Source organism: Panthera uncia, chromosome D2, assembly GCF_023721935.1.
Source record: "Panthera uncia isolate 11264 chromosome D2, Puncia_PCG_1.0, whole genome shotgun sequence".
NCBI lineage: Eukaryota > Metazoa > Chordata > Mammalia > Carnivora > Felidae > Panthera > Panthera uncia.
Genome location: NC_064818.1, coordinates 83,141,742 through 83,148,913, shown reverse-complemented (window position 1 = coordinate 83,148,913; position 7,172 = coordinate 83,141,742).

Here is a 7,172-nt window from a genome sequence, read left to right as displayed (position 1 = left end):
CCCGTGTCTCCTTCTGGTGGCGAGGTCGAGGAACCAGATGGCCTTCACGTCACCACGTTTCTGTGCCTCCGGGGCTCAGTACCTACGGAGACCAGACACGCCAGTGTTTGATTTGACTCCCCCCCCCCCCGCCCCCCGCCACCAACTCCTGGTTCTTTTCCTTCTAGGCCCAAATCTCTGAAACCAAAGCTCTTTTCAGACACTCAGCTGGGCGAGTCTCCATGCTGCTTGGGGCCTGCCCGTTGGGACAGGGGCAGTCGGGACTCTCCAGATCAATGACTGGGTGCCATTGGAAGTCAAAATACGAGCAGCACTCCAGCCAGATGGGCTCCGTCTGTCCTCTACACACATCAAAGCCACAGTTCCCGCTGTGCCCACCTAGTGCTTTCCCGTCTCCCTTTTGTGCAGCCAATCTGCCTCGTTCTTTACGTCCCAGGCCCTCCCCACCTGCTCCAGCCCACATGCAGGAGAGGAGTCCCTCCTTTCGGCCGACTCGGGGGTGTCTGCATTCTTCTGTGCCCTGGGACCTGCCCGTCACACCTCGGATGGGAACTGACTCGACACTTCAGGTGTGTGTCTGGCACCAACAGGTAGTCAAGCCAGAGGTCAGGGGGGTTGACAGTTGGCGGGTAGGGAGATAAATAGACATAGAAATAGATATAAATATTTTTTTTAATGTTTATTTATTTTTGAGACAGAGAGAGGCAGAGCATGACTGGGGGAGGGTCAGAGAGAGAGGGAGACACAGAATCCGAAGCAGGCCCCAGGATCCGAGCTGTCAGCACAGAGCCTGATGCGGGGCTTGAACTCACGGACCGTGAGATCATGACCTGAGCCGAAGTCGGACGCTTAACCGACTGAGCCACCCAGGCACCCCGATATAAATATATTTAAACGTTGCCTCAACCTTATGCAGGGGGGACATGCCAAGAAAATGCCTGTCACGTGAACAAGCAGGAGAGTCAGGTGCAAGAAGGGTTGTGATCAGAGAATTGTTTCGGGTCCGTTTTCACAAACTTTATCTCCCAACTCCTAAACATCATGTTGAGTATTTTCCAGTTTGCCTTCTAATCTCACAAAGTGACAATTTAGGGATAAATGTGAGAATCCACACAAAGGAAATGACCGAACAACTAAGAAAATTCCACCACCCCCGAACGATTCTCATCATGGTGCCAACCATGCGTTTTGTAGCGTAAATATTTTTGCGTGATACCTAATTATATTTGCAGTTGCAGAAAAATGATTCATTTCCTATATCCTAACCTGTTACCGATTGTCTGTCCAAACGGTCCGCGTGCCTGGGTCTGGCCGCTCAGAATCGGGTGCTCTTCCTGATTCCCTCAAGGGAATGTTCCAGAACCCCTGCTGTCCAGACTCTCCTTCCCCCAGGGGAGCAAGCTTCACACTCTCCGAGGTCTTGGTGAGACTGTTGACCAGGGACCACAGTCTGTGGAGAGCCAGGGTGACCGGGGTCAGGCCAAGCAGGCTCCCACCCACGGCCACCATGATGGCAGGGATAGGATTTGGCCAGAGCAGGTCCTGCCACCTGGACCTGGTTCCAGCTCCTGCTCCTGGCATCGGTCAGGCCTGAGGTCAACCCATCACCAGTGCGGTGAGCCCCAGAGTCCATTCTACACATCCCAGTTTTTCTTCCGTTATCCAAAGGAAGCTTCCATTGCGTCCAAGCGAAGAAAGCCCACCTGTTGTCGAACACCCTCCATCACCTGCATTATCTTAAACCACGGCTGAACGAGTCCCCTTTTAAATACTCATTTGTTAAATCTTGGGCAGAAAATAACCTTAAAATAAGAAAAGCATGTCATAGGCCATGTGCCTTAACATTTGTAAAATATGAACTCTAAAAAGCCTCACTTGTACCATGTAAGTAATTTCTAAATTTATATAATTTTAGAATATTTCCTGACTTGTCTGTATAAAGTAATTACCACATGTATAAAATAAAATTGCCTGTAGAATCAATTAATAGAATTTAAGTGATTACATGGTTTGAAGATATAAAATTATTTTTGTAAAAGAAAACTGAATTGTATCATTTGCTTATAGAATAAAGTGGATTGAAATAATCTCCCACTGGAGACTCCTGGGGGGGCTCAGTCGGTTGGGCGTCCGACTTCAGCTCAGGTCACGATCTTACAGCTCGTGGGTTCGAGCCCCGCGTCAGGCTCTGTGCTGACAGCTCGGAGCCTGGACCCTGCTTCGGATTCTGTGTGTATCTCTCTCTCTGCCCCTCTTTCACTCGTACTCTGTCTCTCTCTCTCAAAAATAAATAAACATTAAAAACGTTTTAATAAAAAAAAAAGAAATACTCTCCTGCTAATTAGCTGAGGGCAGCCGCTGACCCCATGTCTCCACTTAGCAGTGGCCGCTCACTTAACGGGGCCACTGTGTGGGCTCCGAGACTCTAGATCCATCCTGTCCTGGACCCCAGCGAACCTGAGATGTAGGAGTAGAGCAGCTTGGGGACAGCCGTCGACAGGCAGCCGATGCCCCGTGATGACACCGGGTGAGCCGACGGCACGGTGGTCCAAGCACTTGGAGGTGGGCAGGTGCTGGCAGCCCGGGGCCAGTGCAGCCTGACGGAGGCAGCTTCCAGAAGCCAGGGCGGCAGACGGACAACTAGAACCAGGTCCGTACAGTGACCAGTGACGAGGCTCAGGAAGTTCAGCTCGGGTACTGGCCCAGTCTGTTCCGCCTGTTACCGCAAAACACCACAGAGTCGGGGCTTATAAACAGTGCCCGTACATGGTTCACAGTCCTGGGGGCTGGAAGTCCAAGATGAAGGCACCAGCAGGGCGGGGGGTGGGGCTTCCTGATTCATGGCCCGCCCCTTCTTACTGGGACCTCACGCGGAGGGCAAGTGAGCGAGCTCTCTGGGGCCTCTCTTCTAAAGTCACCAACCCTAACAGCAGGCTCCACACTCACGACTTAATCACCCCAAGGGCCCCCCTCCGGACACCCCCACTTTGGGGACAGGGTTTCAGCACAGGGATTTTGAGGGAACACGAACATGAAGACCGCAGCAGATGGAGTCTGACCACTGTGGCCCCGGGAGCAGGTGTCTCCCGGACGGATTTTGTTCGTACGGCAAAAGCTCTGCTGCTCAGAATCAGGGGGTGACTTGGTCCTTCGGAGGGACCGCAAGAGACTTCATAGGCTTGAGTTTGGATGTTGAAAATGATCATGTTGAAAATTTTCAAAACCAATAGATTTTTAAATATCACCAGTTACTTAGAATTGGAATTTCCACACCTTTTCCATTCACATGAGCTATTTAATCCCAGTAACGACACCACGAGGTATCACCAGTATGATCCTTACCTTACGGACAAGGGTCTGTCCTCAGACACATAAATTGTTATAGACAGTATCTTGCCGGCCAAAGAGAAAAGCACCGTTTCTGACCAGAGGAAACATGTCTCAGAAATTCATCCACATTTTGTTTGCGGTCCCGGTGCAGCGCCCTGACTCACACACACAAATCACTCCATCTTCCCATTTATTCTGTTCTTCTTTCTCCCCAAGCTAAGACTCCTTGCGTCCTCCAGTTTCCAAGTCACTTGTATTGGCAGCTTGGTATACGAAGAAATAAATAATATTTCTTGGGAGAAAATTATGTTTGAAAATAATTAAAGATGATTATCTCCTGGGTGACTACAAATGAGGTTTACTTTGCCCACAATGTCATCCTGAGGGCTCGACGCACCGCCTCAGGGTCCAAAACCCTGAAGAAGACGATTCCCAAAGCGGAAATAAAAACCAAACAAACAACAACAAAAAACCCTTTCCAAGGTTGGTAAGAATGGTCTGCGAGAGGATATCATTGATTCAGGTTCCTCTTCCTCTCTGCTGACAATGCTGTAGGAGGAAGGAGGGCAGAAGGACTCTGTCCTTGGAGTTTACAAAGCCTTAGAATATAAAAGATACTCCAGTCCCTGTGGCATTAATAACGGACACAGGGGTGAAATGGAGGGGTCTGCAGTGGGTGTATTTAGGGGCGGGAGCAGGGTCTCCGATTTCAGAGCACGTCATCTTACAGCTTAGGGATGGGGATGTGTTACAAAATCACCTGTCACCACCATTGCTCTGCTAGAAAAGAGAATCCAACTTTACGCTTAAGGTGAGAAAAACAACGCTTTCAGAGATGCCCAAAGGATGTCTGGTTTGGAGAGGTGTGTGCTTCCTGCTCACAGAGCTTAGGATTCCTCCAGGGGACCCACTGACGCCCCCGGGTCCCACCTGCGGCCCTGACCGGCGGACCCTTCTGGAAGGCCGTTCTCCTTGCTCTCCACTCACTGGTACTGGAGCTGCTCATCCAGCAGCTTGAAAGACGCAGATTCCCAGTCTGGTCTGGGGGCCCCAGACCACAGGGCAACTCCCGGCTCCCAGGCCACCCCACCGTCCCCCAACTCACCAATACTCCTCTGTCCTGGAGTCCGTGGCTGTCCTGGAGATCTCCCCCCACACACTGAGCAAAGATGCAAGTCAGTCAATGGTTTTATCTTCTGCCCGAACAACGCGGAGTCCTTAAAACACTTGCACTCTGACCACTGCCCCATTTGTATGCTGCTGCTCTCCAGCGGTCCAGGTCTGTGAGGCTGCCAGAAATCGAGCTTTTCTGTTAAGTTCACACCGTCCATTTTTATTTAGATCTGATGACATTTGCCAGTCTTGTCGCACAGCATTCCCTGCTGCTTTCCAGACCATCCTTCGGAGGTCATTTGGTCCTTCCTCCCCTTGAAGGACGTGTTTTGGGATTCCCTACGGCACGGCTCAAGGGGGCAGAATTTCCTGGTTTTATCCCTCTGAAAATAGTTGTTATTTCAATATGGTTTTTCCAAACAATGAATTTTCTGTGTCTACAATATTTGTTTTTTCCCCCTCAACACTTTGAAGACATTCCCCACTTTCTTGTGGATTCCATTCTTGCAATTGTGAAAACGGCCATCAATCTTACTTTTTTCCCTTTGTGGTGTTTCTCTGACTGCTTTTAAGATTTGCTCTTTAATTAATTTGCTGAGGCTTCACTCAGCTGTGACTTGATGGGGAGATATATACATTACATTATATATGTGTATTGTGTGCCTATATATATATTACAATATGTATTACATATATATTACATACATACATACATATCACATACATACATTATATACATACATATATAATATACATGCACATTACATATATATTACATGCATATAATGTATATATATATAACATATTATATATATATATGTATATATATAATTTTTCAGTTACCCTACTTTGAAAATACTTGGTTCCCATGACTTCATAATACTTTGGAGAAGATGTTAGTTGGTACCTCTTTAGTCGTAGATAATATAAGCTGCTGTCTCCCAGATAGCCTTCCTCATTCCGTCAATCACCGCCTTCTGGAGCTCTGAGCACCCTTGTTTCTGAACTTCCTGCTCGTCTCTTCTCTCCACACTTTCTGGTCCTTTGTCTTCCGTGTCCGTTCCGTGTAACCTCTTGGATCCCTTTTCCAGGTCACTAAATGTTCTCTTTACTCATTTCCTTTTTATCGTTTGATTCATTTGCCGAGTTTTAAATATTCATATTTTTAAAAATCGCCTGATGTTCTGTTGAGCTAGTTCTCCAACTTGCCTCGCCATTTGTAATTTTTTACAATTTCTTGCTCAAGTATTCAGTGCCTCCTGTCTTTATGTTTACTATTTTAAACAAATAAAACACATCAGATTTCACCTGGTTTTCGATAATTCCATCATCTGCAAGCTTTGCAAATGTACTTCCCTGATCTTTTTCATTTGAGAGCTCCTACTCGTGATGTTTGTGCAATTTATACTTTTTATCTGGTTACCGTAAGCTCGTGTTTGATAGAGCCCTACCGCGAGAATCCTTAGTGGCCTGGATCGAAGGCGTGTTGCCCCAGGCAGTTTACATCTGTTTACCGACAGACACTTGGAATCACCACTAAACTGAAACCACTTTTAAGTAGATCTTTAACTGAAGATGTTTTTGGACCATCTCTAAATAGCATGCGTTCAAGGCCAGTAACATATATGCAGGTAGTGTAGGTGCTGTGTGGGTTTTTTATATTCTTTTCTGGAAGAGTGACTTTTTTTTTTTTTTTTCTAGTTAATTCTTCTACAGAAATCATAGCCATTTTAGTTCCTGGCTTTCTTTTTTTAAAAATTTTTTAAATGTTTATTTATTTTTTGAGGGAAAGAGAGAGAGAGAGCATGAGCGGCGGAAGGGCAGAGAGAGAGAGGGAGACACAGAATCCGAAGTGGACTCCAGCTCTGACGTGTCAGCACAGAGCCCGACGCGGGGCTCGAACTCACGGACAGCGAGATCATGACCTGAGCTGAAGTCTGAGCCACCCAGACGCCCCTTAGTTCCTGGCTTTCTGAAGGAGGCTCCCATCAGATTCGTCCTGTGGGTTGCCTTCTGTCCGTCGTCTCCTATGCTCAAGGTCACCGGGGCTGGCCCATGTTGTCCAGCAGCCGTGGCCTCAAAGGTGACTTGTTTCTCTGATTTCCTGCTTCCCTCAGCGTCTGCCTCCGAGGCTCCTCTTCACTTCTTTGCCAACCCAGTGACGTGCATCGGGAGGTTTGTTTATTCACAGGGTGTCCGGCACGGTCGGTCGTGCCGAACGGAGGAGCTGAGCTGGTCTGCAGTGTTCCGCCCAGATGCGCCCGTGAGTGCCTGTGCTGGTCCAGTGTGAGCTAGAAGGGGCCTGGCGCGTCCGTCTCGGGGCAGCCGGACGCCGAGCCTCCCTGGTGGAGCCGTGCTTGCCTCCAGAACCATCGCCGTCCGCCACCACTGGTGCCACACGTGGGGTCCCTGATCTCGCCCAGAAACGCACACGTTCTTTTCCTCTTCACCCACGGACACATCACCATGCATGTAAAGTGGAGCCAGGGAGTCTGGTCTACTGGAGAAAACAGAACAACAGATCACTGTAGCACCGTGTTGTGATTTTTAAAAGGGTGCGTGTCGGGTGCCGGGAAGACAAAGCAAAGAAAAAATCACACTGGCCAAGGAGAACTTTACCGGAGCTTCAGGCCAAGGAATCAGGGAAAGGGTCGCTCTTGTTCCTCAGAGAGGTCCTTACCCCTCGCCGGCCACCCCATCAGCTCTCCCTCGATGGAGTCACTGACTGC